This window comes from Hylaeus volcanicus, chromosome 8 (genome assembly GCF_026283585.1).
Source record: "Hylaeus volcanicus isolate JK05 chromosome 8, UHH_iyHylVolc1.0_haploid, whole genome shotgun sequence".
Classification (NCBI taxonomy): domain Eukaryota; kingdom Metazoa; phylum Arthropoda; class Insecta; order Hymenoptera; family Colletidae; genus Hylaeus; species Hylaeus volcanicus.
Genome location: NC_071983.1, coordinates 9,189,130 through 9,211,057, shown reverse-complemented (window position 1 = coordinate 9,211,057; position 21,928 = coordinate 9,189,130). Strand labels below are relative to the sequence as shown.

Genomic DNA, 21,928 nt, shown 5'->3' with positions numbered 1-21,928 from the left:
CGGTCGGGAAGAATGTTTGCACTTTGATCGATGCGTTTTGTTTTTGAGATCGAAGAAATTTTAAGTGGACGCATTTTTTCATTACTTCGTATAGTAATAATTTTTTGCACTACTTGATATACATTTTTAAAATAGAAAAATAGAAAGTAGTTTAAAAAAAGAAAGCTGGTACACTCACCCGTTTAAAAGTTAGGGCATTTAAGGGATAAGGATCGCAAGGATAACTGACAATTATCTTTTGCATGCGTTAAACATATCTACATGTATTGGTTTCGGTGAAATCAGTTTCCCATAAAGGATTTCATGTTTCCAGCAATTCGCCCGCCTGGTTTCCTTAACGACGTTACTTATTCCGCGTTCTCTCGCGGAAACTGCGCTCGGTTTTATTTTTCCTGCTCGACATCGATAAGTTTCAAAGGTAGAGGGAGTAAAGTAAATTTATCTTGGCGTTATGAAGGAAAAATTGCCGGACTCATCCGTGAAACATTCTTTACCTGTTTAACGTGGAGACTCGTAGCAGAAAGAAAGACAAAAGTTTGCGCAGCGTATCTCTTCCTCGGGAACGAACTTAGATTTCGCTCGGTCGCGGAGAAACGATGAAGGATTTCGTTTCAGAATGTCTTTTCAGACGGAAATTAATTATTTTCCCCGGATCACTTTTAAAACTTGTAAGTTTTCCAGCCGCTCCAACCCGAGGGGAATAAAACACGAATACCGGGAGAGCCGGACACGCTACGATAAGAATTAAAATAGAGGAAACGTACCCGCCGAGAACTCGATTACGCGTCGAAGTTCAGAAAATACGAAGTTTTCGAGATAGTTTCGCGCAGCAAAACCGGCTCGAGGGGGGGCGAAAGAAGAGCGCGAAAATCGATTGTCTTCGGTTGTTAGCCGAGCCGAAAAGAGCGAGGGAAAAAGCGACCGAAGCACGGAAGGAAGTTAAGGGTGAAAAAGCTTAGACAGTCAGCCGCGAAGGGACAGCGGAACTTTATTTCGGAACACGCTTCGAGTCTGAAATTAATTATTTCTAAGAGACTGATCGAGAACTCGGAAGTTTTATCGAAGAGTGACGTAACGATGGCCGAACAGAAACGGAAAAACTGTCTTCCACACCAAGATTTTGCGACGAAGTTACGTGGACGTTTTTCACTCGCGCGACGTGAGGATTTTTCCCTGATCTTTTGAAGGCTGCTCATGTTCGAGAATAAAAACACAGACCAAGATCAATTAATCGCGACGAATCCATTTGTACTCTCAATTCGTTGAATCAGCGACCTCAAAATCTCCTGTATACCGAGTTTCATCTAAATCCAGTCATTTTTCGCATTTTGTTTCTTTATGTTGTAATTATGCGAGGAGATATAGCTAAATATTAAAAACAAACCAATGCAAGTGTTCGATTCGATTTAAAAGTCCGGTATCAAATTTGAAACTCAGGGCATTTAAAGGTTAAGGCTGGACTAACGAAGCTACGAACCCGAAGCTAGTTATAATAATACAAAAAAAAAAAAAAATAACTGAACGTTGAGAACGAACAGCTCGTTTCGGTTTTGCGCATCCATTCCTTTTCGGTTCGAAGTTAAGCTCTCCTGCGTCACACGATTACCGCGAGCTCGTGCTGAATGTAAAGAAGGTCGAAAGAGCAACGAAGAAGCTGTTTGGGTGGATCGAAAAGTCACGAGCGACGCTCGTCGAAGGGAATCAGTCGTCTTTGGGGGTCGATGGGGAGCAAAGCCGTCGTACCAAAGGAAACACAGGCCGACATTACGAGCGGTTCGCCTCGAAACGGAGGAAACCACAGTCAGCAAAACGACCTCCGAGATTCCCCGAGAGATTCTGAAGGACGGCCGGATATAATAGAACGTTCGTTCGGGCACAGACATGCGAGTGTCCACTTTAGTCGAGAACGTTTTCTTTCCGTCGATCGAATGAAGAGGACAACAGTTTCCTCGAAGGAATCCGGAAAAAACCTCGCGGAAATTTCGCAAGACGGTGACAATTTTGCGCGCTTGCCCCCCTCCCCCCACGCCACGGGAAAATTAAATAAATGCTCTGTAACGCACGAACGAACACAGGTAATGAGAAAAGTAATCTTTCTCATCCCTCCGAAGAGTTTTACCTCGCATTACTCCGTCGAGAAAATTCTGCGCCGTTTCCTCGTGACGAAGCAAGGAGCCGTTCCCCGTTAAACTCGACGTCGCTGTACCGAGGAAAAGACAAAAGAAAAGATTCCTCGGGCACCAGTGAGTTTCGTGCCTCGACTTGCGTAAAAGCAGTCTACCGGTTCCAAAAGAAAGATCGAGTCGGCTCGACGTTGGGAACCGGCGCAGCTGGCTCGATCCACGCTCTTCGAAACAGCGCGGCGACCGCTTAAATCCGCGACGGGGGTAGAGTATTTTTTTTTCTTTTCTTTTTTAACGAGACGAGTCCCCGATGCATCTCGACGCGTCACTTGTCTCCTGGGAATCTCGTCTATTTCGTTTCGTTGCGTTACATCCGGAAGAAAGGACCGCCCAGTCTCTACCTCCACTTAAAATAGACTCGGTTCTTCGCGCATATGTTCGCGGCAGTCCGCGGATTTAGCTACGTAATCTTATCCCTGGAGAGCGCTGCAAATTCGGTTCGCCAAACAAACTATTTAGTTGTTGATCACCCGTATTCACTGATTGGATACCCAGTGTTCGAGCTTTGAAACTCCTTCGACTCGTCCAGCGATGGTATCGAACTCCGTTTCAAGGGTGATCATGAGAAAATGATTAACGATATTCGAGATGATCGACTAGTAACGAGATTGAATAATGCTATTAAGATCACGCGTTAATAGTGATACGCTGGGAAGTTGAGCAACGTGGTGTATTCATTTTCATAGTCAGGATTTATTAAAGTGAATAATAACACAGAACGTTTATTAATACAATGAACGTTATAACATAATTAACTATAATACTCGTCATTTTAAATAATTGCCGGTTCTTGAATGACAACCGGAAGAACGGGACCTCGCTTCCAGCTCGTTCAAAGGAGCAGCCTTACATCGTTGCGATATCTTCATACCATCGCAACGGAAGTTTCTTGAGCAGACAAGTAACGGCATTTAGATGACGCGTTTAGATTCTCGAACAGCCGAATAACAACGAAAGATGAAATTAAAGGTTAAAAGTTAACGTTGACCCTAAGATCGACCGTGATGGGTTCCTCGAAGCACCTCGGGCTTGCGTCCGGGCGTTAACAGTTTTCTCGTAATCGAATAAACGAGTTAGGAACGCGAAAGACGAAGCAAGGCTGGTTTTTACGAGCGTCGAGGAAGTTGGCCAGGTCTGACGGGCGACGACGTGATGAAAATCGGGGTTCTTACCTGGTGTGGGAGGTGGAAAGCTGGCGTGCGGCAGAGAGTCGTAACGCTAACTTTGGTATCGGAAGCCCGTAATGCCCGTATGCGGCCTAACGAACCGTTTCGACGCTTATCGCCGTCCAACCAACTTCTGGAGCGAGTCGAACCGAAAATAAGACGAAAGAAACGCCAGGGGCCTACGTAAAACGAACCAGAGCCCCGAAAGGAAGAAGTTTCCCGAGTTTTCGTTTTCGGTCGAGTCATCGGTGCTCAGCGATGGCTACGAACACCCGACCGCTTTCCTAGTTTACCACGGGGAATATTCGCTAATCCTCGTACCGATAACTGGATAGAAATGGCTAAACTTTTTCATTTCTCTCGTTTAAAAATTCGCGATTAGAAAAAATTGTAATATCAAGTTAAGCTTCGTATTTCTGTTCGTGGAAGAACACCACTTTTTCCACCAAGGAGTGCTCGCTTGTGAGCCTGGGAAGAAACCTCTGTAAAGATCGTCAAGGAAATTTTGTAGGATTTCCGCGCGATGCTTTTTATGGGAGTATTTAATAACTACGAAGACTCAGCGGTTTATTATTTAGCTCGAACATTCATTAATTCATGAATACATGAATAACCGAGAAATACTTTATTTAGCGAAAGATAAAATATAATTTATGCGATAAGGGGTCGGTGATCGGTTTCTTATCGTTGAGACACATTCCACGAAAAGAAATTCCATCTTCGTTACCAAAATTATAACCTTTTCCTTGAAGTTTTTAGGAATAGGTGGGCTAGATCTGGGTTAGGCCTCGCTGTTTGCTTAGCTCCGATATTTCCAACCAATTCTAAATGTTAAATAAGCAATAACAGAAACGTATACAAATCAAAACGCTCGTCGCTATTTTTCCGCGCAGTTTGACTTTATTTTCGAATCGCGTGCCCCGAAGAGTTAAGGCGAACTGTGGCTGCGGTTTCGACAAGTACCCGGCTGCGTCTGGAGACTTAACGGGATAGAAAATTGTCGTTGTCTCCTCACCACGGGTAGAGAGCGAGTATTTTGCAAGTAAATCGTCGCGAGGGAATTTGTTCGAAGCGTGGAAAGCGTCGGGGATCGCCTCGTTCGTTTTCCTCGAGATTGGATTCGAGGTACGGTTGGTGCGAGCGAGAATCGATCGAGTTCACGAATCGTTCGTTCCCATCCGTGGCTTCTTCGTGGAACTGGTCGCGCGGAAACCGAAGCTACACCTTTAATTACCGCCGTTTCTGCGCGTACTTTCCGCGAAAATTGATTTATCGCCGGCTCGGAGCAGCGCGCTCTGGATTTCGCGCGGTCAATTCCCCGAACAATGAGCTGTAATAGTCATTTAAGACCGGTGGAATCGAATTTTAGCACACTCTCGCGCTAGAATTCTCAATTCCCACGACGCGTAGTGCTTCGATTACGGCTGCTGGCTGGACGAAACTATTTCTTTTTTAATTTCTCCCAGATCCGAAATGTGGTCCAAAAGAATGAACCGTACCGTGCTTCTCACGTTTATTTGATATTTGACAAATGCTTTCTCGTTTTTTAACTAGTCGGGGGTAGTGGTACATACGTTTTCATTTTAAATATCGTAACATAGAAATACATACAAAATATATTCACGATTATGTTCTCCAGTTATACAAAACGTCTACATCATAGCAAAATTGATAATTGCAGTTATTGTCAATTTTTTTTTAATTCCGCCAAAATCTAAAAATGGCTATGCAAACAAAATGATGAATATTAAACCAAGGAAGAGTGATTCTTACGAAAGCTTTCCTTGTTAGTCGATTATTGCTCAGACTAAGAGCACTCGCTCGAAAACTGTTGTTTTCAAGAGAACCTCGATAATACGCTTATTAAAAATGTATCTCTGCAGATGTTTGATCGATTTATATCGGAACCGATAAGGTAGCAGATGTTTGTAAAAAACATCCCTGTTCCTCGACCTATATTCGACGCGCTCGAGTCGAAGAAGCACAAACATCGTCAGAGACGAACATAATCGCTAATCCTCGCGACAAATATGATCGACGTACCTCAGATATCACGGTTCAGAGAGAATCGGGAAGGATCGCTCGCGGTCGATCCATAAATAATCGGTGGGACGCTTTTAACCAAACGGTTGTCCGCTCGGCCAGGAAATCCGATTGGGGGCGCACGAATTTTTTAAACTTTTGTCGACGGATCGAGCGTAGTGAAACGGATCCGGTTTTCGTTTTTCGGTCCCGTACACGCGGATTTGGCTTCGAATCGAAATGATTTACCGTGGAGATCGCGTCGGAGGATCCGATCCGCCGCGTCGTGTCGCGCAGGGACAAAACAAAAAGGAAAAGAGTCACGCATACCTGGTAAGCGAGCCGCCGTGGTGGGGACGACAAACACACACACACAACACACACACACACACACACACACACACACACAGGAGAAGAAACAAAAAAAACAGCGAAAAACACGGACGGATTCGTAATGAAAATTTTCAGCGGCAAAATTCTACCGACGATTTGAATCGAAAACCGAGCGTGACGGGCATCCTTTGTTCACGACCGTTGTCCAAAACAAAACGCTAGAAACCGCCCCGACGATTTATCGCCGCGACGCGTGTATTTTATTTCCGCGCCGAGCATAGAAATATAGAAAAATTGCGTTTCGGCCAGTTGCCTATTTAACAAAAAACGAAACAGAAAAAAACAAGGAAATAAAAACAACACACACATATATTTATGTATAGTTTTCGGTTAGCCGATATCGAACGCGATATTTATTTGATCGCAAAGGTAACTGGATCGCTGGTAATTGACGCGTTGTCTGGCACACAGGACGGACATATTCTATTAACTTTGTGGTCGGGCACAGCGGCTCTGAGTACACGGTTCATTGGTTTTTCTCTTCTTTTTTTTATAAATTTGATAACTGTCGGTTTGCACAGTGTTTACATGAACAGCTTGTCTACTCTATGGCGAGAGTGCTCCGCGAAACGTTCGGTGTATCTAACGAGTGGAGCACGCGAAGTCTTACGCTTTCATTTTTAATATTATTTCATATTATTTTATATAATATTATTTCATCTAAGAATTCCTACTGTTTTTTGGTCACCCAAAACCTGAGCCCACCCCTAAGTTAACCTTTCCTTCTCCACAGAGTACACTTACCATCCGGTATTATTTTTCGTCGCTCTATAGTGTACAATATGTATTCTATAGCATGCAAATTTCGTTATGTTGAAATTCATTTCCGTTCTATAAATCGAATATAACGTGAACATTGTTCCGCGAATCGGTGCTTATACATTTTCAACGTCTCGTCCGGCTTAGGACAATCAAAAGGGCGAAGAAAGAGGATTGCGAGCGATGTGGGTCATGGAAAAAGAACAGCAGGAGGGTGCGTCTACATATAATTCATAGCCATGTTCCGTATGCACGGGGGACGGCATAAAATATGCAAACGTATACCGGTCCCGGTATTTTTTTCTGGCTCGAGCTGACGAGGCGAATGAAGTAAACAACCAATGCGAGAGCCATGCGCGTCCGGGGATGATTTATCAATTTGTTTTAGGATGCACGGCTGCCAAGGAGGGGGGAGGGGGGGAGAGTGTGCCCAGATATTTCCACGTAGAAATATATGTAAAATATATTCGCCGTTATAACGTTTCGCGGTGGCCAATGGCGCGCCGTTGGATTAATGGATTCCCTGCGTGGTCAATTTTAACGTTGTACCTTTCGAATCGCGTTAATTTTAATTTATGTCTAGAAAATTGTATCTAACGTAACGTAATGACGTATAATGAAACCGATTGTCCGGTAATTTTATCGCTACAAACAATGACGCGAGCTTACATTGTCATATTCGATGTTAAACAGATTATGCATGCGGTGCGATTTTAATGACTCGGTTCGAAACGACTGAATTACTCCCCTTTTATCGATGAAATTTAATTCCAGGAATAAAATCAAAATCGACAACCAGCAATCACTATGCGACGGGAAATTTTATAGGTATTAATTTCTGGTAAAATTTCTATGAAACTTCGGAATAGCGAGTGGAGAATTAACGTGGATTAAAATTTGTCAAAATCCTTTTAAACGGTGACGCAGAATCTCGTATTCGTATTCTTCATTTCCTTCTGTATATCTGTATTAAATTATACGAAGGGTGGGTGAATAAAAAGATCACATCGGGTGTGTAGAAAACGAAGAACTTTTCTTTTCTTTATTATATTCGTTGTGTCGCGAGACTTCGTGATGTCATCGTGTCCGCATTTACAAATTGTGTGCGCCACAAGCCATCCATTCGATACGATTTTAGTTTAATCACTCACTCGCACACGCGCGTTCACTTTTGTTCCTTTACGTTCGCTCCCGATACGCTCTATACTGTACAGTCGGCTCGAAGGGGAGAGGGGGACAAACAAATCCTTATTTTGATACACCGTCTGCCTTTTTGTTCTCGTCCTTTAAATCTCGCGAGAGTTTGCGGTTACTTTGAATCGCTCGCGAAGCAATCCGTGGGAAGGAAGATCGAACGGCTTCTCGTCTCGGAGGTATAAAATCTACAAAATGCTGTTGCGCGTGAACTGCGACGCGAGCATGATCTGCGACAGAGATGGACAAAATTCTCGTCTAGATAAGAATGAAGAATGAATAAAAAAAAGAATGTATCGATTCGCTATTTGCGTTTAGTAAAACTTGCAGTCCGAATTACACGATCAATTTGTTCCACGAATATCAGCTTACTCGAGCAACTGTTTCATCGACTGAATATACAGAGTTCTTATTCGTCATTTATCATTCTGACTATTTCTGATCCATAACCGCGAATAATTGATCGCGAACGATGCTGCGACACTTGTGAGAGAAACGAAACTCCACAGTTAAGATTCGGCTTTACCGAAATAAATTCTTGTTCGAATAATCATTGGAATGAAAGTAGGACGCGACGACCAATTTATTACTGCGCTATGAATACCTCTTGATCGTGATTTATTCTTCGCTGACTCCTGTCGAATAACGAATAAGATCTTATTTGAATACTTTTCTCCATATCGTTCGAAAATAACCGCCTGAATATGAATCATTTCAAATGAAAAGTCGCTTGATCGGAGCTTCGTTTCAATTATACTTCGCTGCATCGTCCCCTTTCCTGTTTCGCCATGTAATATTTTCGATCTTCCTTCCAGGGCGATCATTCGATTTCCGTCGACACTTTCAGACGCTTCGTTTCCATTTCACGAAGCATCCTTTTTAATTCCTACCGGTTGTAAGTGCGATATGTACCAACGGATAGTTACACCTTACGCGTTACTTGTAGTATGTATATAATATATATAATTTATATATTTATATATCTATATTTATAATACTTTTCTGTTCGAGTTTTCATCGCTCTCGTCGGGCAACGTATATTTATACACACCCCTTATACGCGCGCGTATACGTCCGAATATGTATATAAATACACGTCTCGTGCGCACGATCTCGTCTTCCGCCATTCCTACGAATTACCGAATATAATTATCTAGATAAATCTGAGAGGCGAAAGGCCCCAACCGAATCGATTACAACGACGACCTTCCCCGTCGCTTCGAGTATGCAAATACGCCGCGCTTCAAATCTTCCCCCATTCCGTCGATATTCGTCGGATTCGGTCGAGACATTCTGATTATGCACTTTCAGTATACTTTTCGAGGACTGTCGATAGAAATATTAAAAAATCTCAGACTACCGGTCCGCAGCTACGAGCCGGCACTCTCGTTTCAATTCGTCCGAGTCGGGGGTGGCTAAATACGTCCAAAATACCGAATACACTTCTTCGTCCTTTAAAACAGGGTTCGAAAATTAAATACCCTTTTGTATTCGATATCTGAATAGAAAATTTTTCTTTGGTTGAATACAAATTGTAAAATTTTGACAAGAATGTTTTTTGGACGTCTCGATATTATAATTACTTACTGCGTTGTGTTTCACAAATATAATTACACTCGGATGAGATATTCAAATTAATTGCCCCCTTTTGCAAAACGTTACAATTGCAACCAGATACGAACTATTAAAAGTATCAAAAATTTTCTTCAAATTTACCTCGATTATGATTGAAAATCGAAGGGTCGAAGTGACCGACAGTAGTGGGACTAAATAACGAAACTCCTTTTCGTGAAATTATTTATCCCGAATCATCGCACCTCGATCGTCGCAGGAACTCGTAGCTCCGTTTCCCAGTAGAGATCGAGACGCCGCGTGTTGCTTATAGATCGCGACGCAATGACGCTTGAAACGCGAAAACAATTTCACATTTCGTCGAGAACCACTCGAAATGATAAATCACGGGTGCGCGTTGTCTCGCTCGAACTGGAACCGAGCCATCGCCGGACAAAGTAAACTGGGAAACGGTCGGAGAACGCGTTATTCAACGAGCAAACGGTCCCGTCCGAGTTGGCCAATTAATTCACGGAAGGAGTCCGTGGACGCGTCGAGGGCAAATTTGAAAAATGCAATTTCCTGGACGTGCTAAGCCGCCTTAAAAAATCGTCGATTTCAGGATATGCATTTCCTCGTCGAGAAGCCAGCCGAGCCGGCGTCGCACCTGCGGATGCATCTTATAGGAGCAATTTAATCAGATCCTTCTGATCCTTAACCCAGCTGCGCTCGGTTGGCTCGCGAATTGCTGGGGTGGGGGTTGAAAGAAAAAAAAAAAAGAAAGAACGAGCAAGGAAGAAAACGACGGAGAAAGGCGAGTGCAGCTGGGTTCCGTGAGCAAAACCTTATCCCTTAACCGTGAGTTTGTATGTATAACGCCTATTAATCGTTTCTTAACGTTACAAATAGTTATCGATCGATAGAGCTTAGCGACTAGTGCGTGATGTAATTAATAGGGTCGTTTAGTCTACGGATCCTTTGGTAAATGTTGATCGACTCTTGCGCGGGCAACGTACGCGTCGTTTTCGCGAGATCCATTGTTGCTCGAGCATCGAGACTCGTCGTGAATTATCTTCGCCCAGGAGGAACGTACATTTGTGTTAAGCTTTTGTTGAGAACAATTTATTAACGAATTTACCCGCGCGGAATGATTTAACGCAAGTTTAATCGAAATTAATGATCGACGAATCTCGATAGAGTAACGATTCGCGTTATCTTCGTGGTCGCTTCAACCCGACGTACGATTAAGCGCATCCTTTACACAAGCCGCGCTTTCGTATCCCGCAACCACGTCTCTGCGTGTGCGTTTGTGTGCGTACGGTTGTGTTTGTTATGATGCATGCACTCGCGCGGCTGTATCTGCTAGGCCAAAGCAATCTCGGTCCCATTGTAATAAATATTACTGATGTATACGCGCGATGCACCGTCGGTAGAACGAGTAAATCTTCGAAACTCTTTTCTCGCAAGCAGTAAACTCACTGTATCCGAAGAATGCTATCCGCGCAGCAGCCAATATCTTCTTTTACCTTTTTATATTTTCGATAAACCAACTTTTTCATGAAAATATAGACGGATCGGATGTAGGCAACACCAGCTCGAAGTCCAAGTGCACTCAGTCTTTTATACATATGTAGTTTAGCCTCGAAGCATTTATTTTGATAATCGAGAGAGCTCCACGAGGGTTCTCTTCGTACCGTACAATTTTTAATTAAAAGTCATTACGCGAGTTGCACTTACCATCGATGCTAGAAGCAATAATTTTTTTATCCAAATTTATTGCTTCTGCCATGAATAGTAGACGCATGTCACATTGAAAATGTTTAATGGTAGTAAGTTGACTGTTCTTAGAATTTAAGTTGTAGCATTCTCTGAAATTCCAGAACTTAACACAGTTCCACGGAACCTCGAATATAAAGTTTAGTTAAGCCTTTCGATACACTAGACGGTACCTCGCTACCAAAATGTAATTCGTAGGAGATATCTCATAACAGAAATTGCGACACGAGATACCTCGTCCATAGCATCACAAAAGCGACATTTTGGTAGCGAGATATCTCGTCCATAACTCGGACGGGATATCTCGTTCATAAAATCATACAAATTACGTTTTAGTAGCGAGATATCTCGCCCAATGTATCGAAAGGATTAACAACGGGTGCTTCGACAGAAAAATAAATTTTTACGACGAATTTTATGGTCGCGGTGTTCCTTTCATGGATTCGCAGCGTCTTTCGATCAGCGGGGGAATTCTCGCAGTCACGGAATCCGTCTCCGGTGTAAATTGATCTTTCGTCGCTGCAGCGTCGGTTCTTTCAGCGACCACCGGCAAAAGAACTCCAGTCGAAGTTTCGCGGTGCACAAAGGAATTCAAAGGACAAAAGAATCATCCCTCTCTTGTCCTGTCCGGTTAGCCAGGAAGTCGGTACGGTGGCGGGATTCGCGAGTCGGCGGCTGGAAAACGCTGGTCGTAGCGAAAGAAACGCTGACCGGAGAACCGATTCGCCGTGTTCGACCAGCGGGCAAATCGGGAGGGAAGTTAAAACGCGTCTTTAATGAATTTCGTGAAACTTTCTGATCGTTGAATGGAGAGGCGGAATAGAATGTGGTCGATTCCGAGTCGCGACGGTGAAAGTGGCTCGACGAAGGGGGTTAGGAAAGAAAAAAAAGTAATGAAAGGGTCAGAGCAGGCTGAAGGAATGAGAGTGAAAAAGGGCGCGGCAGTGGTGCACAACCCCCTGGCGCTATTAGGTCAAATATTATTCAATAATACAGGGCCGTATAGCTATTTTTCTCCTTGCAGTTCAGTTCTATGTCAGTTGCTTCACTTTGCACTTTTGTCCCTGGTTCGACGTATCTTCTATGGGCTGTATATTATTTATTTAAACAAATTTTCTTAAATTTCTTATTGTACTGGGCACTAAAGGCGTGGATAGAAGAAAAATGTGATCAAAGCTGTTAGTCTTTGCGGATACGTCAGAAAAATTTGTATCAGGTTCAGAGAGCGTCTTGACTAATTAAAAGTGCTACAGTTTCGACGATTGGTAAATTCCACTCTCAGATTTGCGAATACTCGAATTCGTGACTCTATTTTGGGGATCTAATCTCGATGAGAGGAGGGGATCAGCGGGTATGTCGGATCGTGTGCACCACTGGGTGCAGTGGTACGGGTGCAAAAGCTGGGATTAAACAAAAGGAGGGAAATAAGAGCAAGTGGCCGGTGGAAAAGGAGAAGAAGGAGATTCAGGGGGGTGGGTGGATGACCAGAAACGAGAGAGGGCGTAGAAGAAAGGAAACGAAGGTCTCGGGGAAGGAGTGGTTTCTAGTTTGGCGCTCGGCCCACGCCGCTGGGGAAGAACGTTCATTTGTCTTCCACGCAGTGTAGCCCCGTGTTTCGCCTCGGCTCGAGACACGAGCATGGCCCTTTTCGGGTAGCGAAACAATGCTCGAGCCTTCGAAAATCTTGGAAAGCATAATAACCGCACTCGAAAACCACGACTTCTGCGGCATTTTTATTCCGTTCTCCCTCTTGTTTTTTTCGTCTCTCGACCGGTACTCGTCCAGCCATCTTGAGCCGAAGTGGTATTCGTCGATCGGTACAGTGGCAGAGAAAGAGACGATCGTCTCGCGAAGAAGCTTTTGTCTGAGCTCTTGAATGTTTCATGAGCAACGAGGGACAGAAAACAGAACGGTTTTCATTATCGTGCCCACTTCTGACTTGTATTTTAGTTACGTCGATGTATAAATTATCCCCCTCTTTATCCTCGTCTCGAAGCGATCTCGGTAAATACGCGATCGTTACCCGATCCCGTTATTATTCTCGATGCTCTCCTCGGATTACGGAGTGGAACGTAAGTTGCGCGCGCTAGATATTCAAATTAATTACGATTATTGGTACAGTTTCGAATTCAGTCTCGCATATCATTGAATGCGCGTTCGATTCGCCAAACGGCGGACCCTTTAATACCAATCATTCGCTTCGAATTTATTTCAACCCTCGACGCAGGACGCACGTTTATGTTTCGTGTATATTTCGAGCACGTTCGCGGTATTTTCCTATAATTATCGCCCCCATAAACGTTGATTGTAATTTGTGTAACCTTTTTATCGAGCGAACCGTTTGAAACTGCGATGGCTCGTAAATAGAGAAAAACGAGGGAAAAATTCGCAAAAGTACGCCACGTTAAATATTTCCCGATGACACCCCCCCCCGCCCTCCCCCCCCCCCCCCACAGCGCTGGATGTGTTTTGCATTTTGATCGGTTTAAACGCGTCAATATGTAGTCGCGGACTTTGTGAAAACGATGAAAGAGGTAAGGCGTATCGCGAATTGGATCAAACCGACCGGAAACACAGGGGGATATTTTGTAGCCCGGAGAACCGAGTGCGTTCGATTAAAATTGACGCGCATTTATTCCACGGGTCTCTTTTCACTCGTTCGGGAAATTCGAGACGCTGTTAAAGGCCAGGTGTCGCGTGTAATGCGACCAATAAAGCGATACAGCCCGACTGCGACGTGATTAATTATGACGTATCGCTGCGACTCGCCCGTTTTCGTGGAAACCTGTGACCACATTTCTCTCGATCATCTCGCGGAAAACTGCTCCTCCTCTGCGATATTCCCCCGCTAATATCTTTCCACGCGTTGTCACCGAATGGCGGAATTTGAAACGAGCTTTGAAATTCAGTGGATATCCGAATATTAGAAATTATTTACAGAGAAAAAAATTTTGAAGGAAATGGGTAATTTTAATAAGAAAATAATCGCTTTTCGTTGTTCAACCCATTCACTGCCAACTACTGTCTCCTAGTTTAAATTTATAGTAATTACTCAAGGGATGAGTTTATAGCCTTTTGAATGGAATTATTGCGAAAGTAGATCGTAAATTTTTTTTTAAAACAACAAATTCTATATCACTTCTATTATCAAAATAATAACTTAGATTGCACATCTGTATCGAATCTTGGCGCCCAAGTCGAAACGCTTTACATTTGCTTGGCAGTGAATGAGGTAAAAGACAAAACTAGGAGTGAAAACATACAGGGTGAATCTTCTAAGCTTTGTACCTAAAGCTCGGATGACCCATCCTTACATTGTTTAATCTGCCAGGAACTATGAACTTGTTAAAGTAGATCCAGAGTATTACCCTTGGGGGTTTGAACGTGACCGGTGAAAAATAGAATTAGGTAATCCAGTCGCAGTGATTTGCCATTGCATTATTCATCGACAGCCTTCCCTGCGAATGTCTTTAAATTAAACTCGATTACGGAGGTTGAGGTATCGCTAACAAGTTCAATTAAAAGACCCAGCGAAAGAAGCACGTATACTCCAGCGTAGTCGCTGTTCCTTGAGGACTAATTATGTTGAAAATTTCGAATAAATATGTTAAATCGCTCGACTAACGTCCCATTCTTCGTTGCCACTTGAAATATTAAGTATCCATGATTTGGACCGCGGGCTCGTATTCGTGACACGGATGTACTCAGGGATATATATTCACGTGTTCTTTAACTCCGTGAAAGGCAGCCGGCCGCGAAGGTTGTCCGGCCACTGTTGAAGTTACAATCCTCGAAATATAATTACACCGCGATATGCATGGCAACAAACGCCCCTCTAACGAGTTCGCTTTTGTTTCGCAGAGGCTTTCCGGCATTGATTACACGTGGCGAGATAATTAAGAAACACTAAGAGAAAAAGAACGGAGTATATAACGTTCTCGCGGTTTCACAGAGCACTTGGACATTGTTATCCGGGGCACGTTTGTTTTCTCGTAACGAGCGCGACATCTTCGGTGTCTGTTTTGCGGAAAAAGAGTCTCGAATTGAAACCAGTTTCACAGTTTCGAGAAAAACCCTCGCCGACTTCGTAAGTTTTTCACGGGAATTTCATGGAACAAACATCCGTGGTCGGCAATTGCAAGAACGTGCTGGGTGGGTCGTGAAAACAGCCCTGCGATATTTCAACTAGTTCTGATTATTATTATTATTGTGCGAAGCTGGGTTGCTTGCCTCGGGGATACCGAGCTTTTCCCATGGGATCTCTAAGAAAAATGCTGGTCACGAGTATTAGGGCACTTGATACATTTGCTGACGTTTATTTCGTTAACTTTTTGCAACAATTGCAAAATGGAAGTTATTTAATTTAATATTTGCGGTTAGCATTTAGTTTTACAAGCCGATCGCAATTCATGAATCCTTTTCAGACTTGCTTTTTTTCAACACTTGATTTTCAGAATTAATTTTTTAATTCCTCAGTGAAAATCCATGTCAGCCTTGTGCGGGTGACGTGGCGTTCAACGTGTTAAATTAGTAATATAACTTCGTTACATTTTATGGCAGCAGCCATGAAGGAACTTGGAAGAATCGGAGTATTTGTAAATGTAGTTACTCGTAGAATTTCTAAACGAATTTCAGTTACAATGAATCCATGCAAGTGTCCTAATACAATGCTTATGGTCAGCGGTGTAGTTCTGATAGTCCAATAAAAAGAAAATGTGTCGAGAAACATTCGTTTGAATCATAATTTTTTTGATCGGACAGACCTAGCTCGAATATCGCGACGATTCACGACTCACCCTGTACGAAACGATTCGCAATCCGTGAACGTGGACCCGGGACGACGGGATTGGCTTTCGTCTTTCTGGTGTTTCGCGATACTTGGAATCATATTAGCCTGGAAAGTGAACCTTAAGTTTAATCGCGTAGACGATAGACGTTGAGACGCGTTAAAGCTTACAAGTTAGCTGAAAAATCGTTAACGCTACGCGAGTTCCGCGGCATCGTGCGATATCCTCTCGCGTTTCCATCGGCTCCCGGGGAAAGCAGAACGCTTAGAAAGAATCTCTACGAGGACTAGCAGTCGTCCTGAGTAGAAGAGGACTGCAACAGGGCTGCCACTCGCTCCGAGAAGTCTCCCGAAGTTGCGCCGGAACACTGGAACAGAAACGGGTGATTCCCTCGTTAAAAAAGTTTGCAAATAGATAAATAGATGCATAGGTTTGTGAGAAGCATCTATTTTGCCGCTGTCAAACGTTTCAATCAATGACTTAGGTTCTTGCAGGTACAAAGATTTATATGAAGTCAATGTGTACCCTAAAAAATGGACAGAGTAGAATTCCTACTGGGAAGAAGTACTCATGGAAAAGTAGAAGCTGATTAATAGAAGCGAATTAAGTAGTAAATTAAAAGTAGAAGTAGAAAGAAGTCTCAGCCAGTAAAAGCAGTCAAAGGTTTTATTCTTGTAACATTAATTACTCTTTTACTTTTTTTACAAGTTATTGCGTTCATATGAACTTGCATCTTTGGCCAAAATATTCACGAGTAATATTTTTCCTCTTATGTGTTACGTAGTACCAAGAAAATTAGTTTCTTCGATGAATGAGTAACGAAGAAATACGTAGAATGTAGGATAAAAATAACCATAACATCAATACTTTATTTTGCGTGAATACACATTTCCTTGCGTTCCTTTAGCAGTTGTCTCCGATATCCACCATAAACGAATAAAATTTCGCGGTACAGTCCACAACACGGTTTTAAATTTGGCTGATGCGTTATCGTTAACCCGGAGCTCCACTGTATTTACGAGGGTCGTTCCAGTTACGCAAAAGACGGTCTGCAGCAACAAATTGGAATTAGGGGTGGAGACGGAACAGTAGGATTAAAGGGCGAGACGCAAGATACCCGCGAGCTATTTAGAGAGCGGGCTTGCGAGGGAGGGAGGGGGGCTGGTTGAGCGGACGGAGAAATTTCACCCTAAACATTTTATCCCTCGTGAGAGGCACTGGCAAGCTGCAACTTTAACGCAGACCGAAGGGAGGTGGCGACGAGGTGCCGCGGGCTGGTTCGCCGTTTCCCTCCCAGCCTCCATTTGCTTTCGAGACATATTTCATCGCTCGCTTCTCGATGCGTTCGATGGAAACCGTTTTCGGAAAGAAAACAAGCATTCTCCGTGTGTTTCGAGCGAACGGAAGTTCTCCGTGCGCCGATCAAACTCCATAGCTGCCTCGTGTTCGCTTAAAACTTCCCTATCCGTTCAGGAATATCCTTTTCCGTCGCCAAAAACTCTATCTCTACTAGCTACTTGTACTTTATTTGTTCTGCTAAGCTGTAGCTGTTCGCTGTTCCTCAATTTCGCTTCGCGTGGCCCAGTTTTACTAGTATGAAAAATCGATCTTTGAAAAATTTGTGTTTTTAGAATCTTTATATCTGAAAATATGAGCAACTGGTTCAGAAGGTTTATTAAACGATTCTAAAGGAGTCCAGTGTTGTTTAAACAGGATTGGATATTTTCCAATCATATAAGAAGATTCAGGGTGCATCGCACGGAAGATTTACGAGATTACGACGCACGTCTATCGGTCGCGACCGATCCGAGACGAATAAATTCAAGACGAATCTACGGTTATGTGTACCGTTCGAAGGGAATAATCTTTGTTTTGTCGTGCGCGGCGATCGGGACCCGGAAGAACTAAAGTTTCGTAAGATAAAAGTTTCCTTCTCCAGGGTTGGGAAAAGCCGGCCGAGTCGAATGAAAAATACAGGGCGGCGCAGTTGCCGGCTACGCGTACACATATAGCTCCGGCTAAACAACCTCGGGGTATAGATTTATAGATGGACGATACCCGTTGGGAAATCAGCATCGTCTGCGCTCTCAGCGACGCCAGGCGACCGAGTCCCGTTGCTGAAAATGAAAAAGCACGAACTTTTCAAGTTTTCATTGCCGACCCGAACAGTTCTCCTCTCGCTTGTAGCATTATGGGCGTCGAGGATGTTTCCGTGCCGACGGATCGTTTAAACAATACCCCCCAACGCGACCGAGCCTCGACAACAATCGATCCTAACCCGCACGAATCCCCCATCCGCGCCGAAACTTCCTATACCTCGGCGATTCATTTAACTATTTTTCAGTGGTATCTTTTAGAAAGTCAACTGGATCATTTCTCTGTCTCTCACACTATGTTTCCCCTCTAAATCGATCATTTTCCTCTTGTGACCCTGTATACACTATCCACCCAGTATTTTTCTAACTACAGATAAATGTGATTACATTCATACTAACAAAAATTGCAATCCTTTCCTCTGTTACTCTCGAGCCCAGTTCACTCCATACTTATATCAAGGGTTTTCCCACATGTAAAAAAACACGAGAAGTAGCTACGCGGAGAAGATTGGGAAGTTTGTAATTAACTTTCCATGTATCGCCAGGGAAACGTTCTAAAATAGCCGCGCGCAGGCGGAAGTTAATACGGCGTGTAATTGAAATCGCGGACAACGGAGGTCCGAGGCTAATCGACGATCGGAAAATGAAGGGTTGCGGTCTGTTCAATCGAAATTCAACCGCACTGCGTTTACCGGTCGGCTGACCGGCTGACGGTTGAATAAAGAGAAAAGCTGTTCGCGTTACGATGCGCGAGATACAGAGGCGAAAAATGCTGCCCTCTGGGTAACGAATTTTCTCGCCACTCCATCCCCCTTTCATCCCTTAATCGTAATAATATCGCAGTTGGCCGCCGCGAAGACTTTGCGGCCAGCTGCGCCGGCAACTATCGCTGGTTTATCTCGTTGACGTCCTCCGAGAGGGTTGGGGAAGCTAGGAGGAACACTGGGCGAGGAAAAATTGCGGGAAAGACTCCGTGTGCTTTGCGTTTAATTATTTGCGCCAGGGAAAGCGCGCCTAGTGATGGCTCCGAATGGAACAGCGAAATGATTCTATAGTTACGCGAATCGAGGTCTTTATTATTATTCGAAAAGGTTGGATGACACTTTGAGCACAGATTTAATTTTATTCATTTGAAAATTTATATTCAGTCAGTCCTATAAGTACTCGTACCCTCTATATTTATTGAAGAAATTTGTCTAATTTAATGCTTCATGTTTCTAAATAAATTTGTAATTGTAAATATATACATGTGTGAAGTTTATTCATGTACACATTTATAAGGGAAAATTGATTTGGAAACATGGAGCCTATCATTTAAATTGGACAAATTTCTTCGATGGATATAGAGGGTACGAATACTTATGCGATTGACTGTAGTTGGTAATGTCTTCGCTGGAATCATATAAATTATCTCTGAGGTCTGATATTGTTTGAGTCCATTGGCAACCACGTTGCTACGAGCACAGTTATAATGTTGGTAAATATCTGATTACGTTCTATCAGCCAATGAAAATTCCGTCCTTATCTAGTCCTTAAAGACTATATCCCCCTTTCCGAATAGAAACTAATTTCTGTTTTCTTTTCAAACTGTTGCAGCAACGACGTCGTCAGGGACGCTAACGATAAGAGCGCATTCCGGTTTTCGTAACGTTCCCAGCGATTCTGGTTTATCTCGCGGAGCTTTTCGAGGGACAAACGGAACAAGGAAGCGAAAGGTAGGACACGGAGCGGAGGAACGCTCGAAAGAACGAAACGACAGGGACGGAGGAGAGTTGGCGAAAGAAGGTGCACACAGAGGGTAACGCAGAAGTTCGACCATGGAACGAGGGTGAACTTTCAGCTTTTTAAGCTGTTTCGCTCCACTCCGTGACTTTGCACGGCCCGTTCAGGGTTACCATGGCCTCGAACTACCCAGGACCCTGGGGATATTTGTTTAAGCGTCTTCGTCGACGACAATTTCCCTGAGAGAATTGCTTTCCAAACGCTGTGCCAGTTTGCACTTCGTGCCGTCCGCGTTCCTACTTCGTTACCTCGAATCCTGTTGCTTTCCACCGTCCCTTTTCTTGAATTTTTAACCCTCCACTGTTCGAGTCTACCGGGGCTGTCGCGCAGGCTCTGTTCGCGGGGTTGCTTATCGCGGCCGAGGCAAGAAACTCCATTGCTTCTAAAAAGCTCACGACACGCGAATGGGTCTCGCGAGAAGAAGCTAGAAACGCGGGGAAACTCGACGGGTTTATGAACAGTGGCGTATTATCCAACCTCTACGGGGTTCGGGACAAAATCGTATCTCGAGGACTGCACCTAAAGAAAAAATGAATCTGGAACACATTTAAATTCAACCTTATTTTACTTATACATCACAAGAAGCAAATTCTTATGTTAATAGAGAATTAATTTGATAAATTCGTTTGCTCTCCCTCTCTCGGTCGACCTTGGTAGTTTATCGTTAGACATTTGTAAATTTGAAAGGAATACTCAAGAAATCATATGGAAGGGGTGCGTCAGCACTAATGTTCGATCAATTTTCCCTGTGAATTTATCTTGTCGTCAGCAAACTTCGTCAGACTTACGAAGCCTCCTCAGAGGGGACATCCGAGTTCGTAGGGTCAACTTCCGTCCCCAATGGGTCAAAGAGTGCAAGCGAATAGATATCGAAAAATAATAGCAGCAACGCTCGATACGAACAAATCACGGGTTTACCTCGACGTTTCACGTATCAGATATTCATCCGACGCGCAATGGAATCGACTCGTTCGGCTTTTAGGCTGTAACGTCGTTGAATAACGTGTAACGGCGATATCGACGATAATTGTCGTTAAAGCAAACGTTGAAATGTTCCGCGCGTCCTATTGACACGAACGCGACCGACGGCGATTTAATTCGGCGCGCGATAGTTTCGTGCTCGCCGAGAAATCACGGTTCGTCATTCGAGTCGCGACGATGATTCTAGCAAATCGTGTTCATCCGAATTCTCTGCCGAGAACGAGAATATCCGTGAACGTACAGCGTCGAAAATGTCAACCGTCTCTTTCAACACGCGATACTCCCCCAGGAGCGAAGCTCCGTTCGAAGATTTCTCAGGAGCTGAAATATTCATCTCGACGATGGAACTTGCTCGTAAGAACGGCGCGAAAAATTTTCCAAAAATTTCCACTCGAACAGGGCACAAACACGCGAGACTACGTTGTCGATTGGACCACAATGATATAGCGTTCCACTACCTGGGAAAGTGAGATTAAACGATTTTGGGATTTATTGGGGATTCGTGCTCTTTGTTCGTGCAATTTATCGAACGGTTCCGTAATACTCGAGTAAAAATTTGGAAAATTTCAGCAATCGTGGATTCTTAAGTTCTATCTTTACCTAATTGCCGCGTGAAGTATGAGTTCGAATAATTTTGACAGAGCAATAGTTTCCGGGGTTGCTTTGTTATTCGAAGTAACGGGTGTTACGCGTGATTTTCTAAGTTTGGAGTTTCGAACGTCTTCAACTTATAGCTTCGGTCTTTCCTCAGCTCCATTTTTGTAGGAAGTGGACACATGAAAGTGTAGGAATTAAAAATAAGAGGAAACAGTATCAAAAAGAAATTGTTAACGAGAAACAATCCGCTGCTCACACAAAGTTATTTGTTAAGAAATTTGTCCTCATACTTTCCCTCAAAACCTACTTTTTTAAAATCTGCCTCGACGGTAGAAGGCCAGAGAGTCATTTAACAAGTACGCAACACCAGTTTGCAAATTGACAATATGTTTTTATTATATTTTAATCACCAATAAACAACCCCTTTTCCGTGAATATAAAATTGATTCGTTACGTTCTCGACTAAAAATAGTAGAATATCGCTCGAGAGTGTACTTCGAATGTACTCGTGTTTTCTCGCCGCGGAGCATCGATTAACGCAAAGGTAACGGGCGCAAATCGGTTTAAAGCTTCGGTAACATGGAAAACCATTTTCGCTGCGTATCGGCGATCGAAAATCGGCCGGGCGAGCGCGCGACCCA

At 43.6% G+C, this 21,928-nt stretch overlaps 2 long non-coding RNA genes across 2 annotated transcripts in view; one reads left to right on the top strand and one right to left on the bottom strand.

Moving 5' to 3' along the window:
- LOC128880622 (uncharacterized) overlaps positions 1–21,649 on the top strand; it is a 77,506-nt gene extending 55,857 nt beyond the window's left edge. Inside the window, exon 5 of the long non-coding RNA XR_008457878.1 lies at positions 19,524–21,649. This is a non-coding gene — a long non-coding RNA (uncharacterized LOC128880622). The remainder of the gene's footprint in view (positions 1–19,523) is intronic.
- LOC128880623 (uncharacterized) lies at positions 9,249–16,077 on the bottom strand. Its single transcript, XR_008457879.1, has 2 exons — positions 16,002–16,077; positions 9,249–15,938 (listed from the first exon to the last, which is right to left on the bottom strand). It is a non-coding gene; the product is annotated as an uncharacterized LOC128880623 (long non-coding RNA).
- Positions 21,650–21,928: the final 279 nt, after the last annotated feature.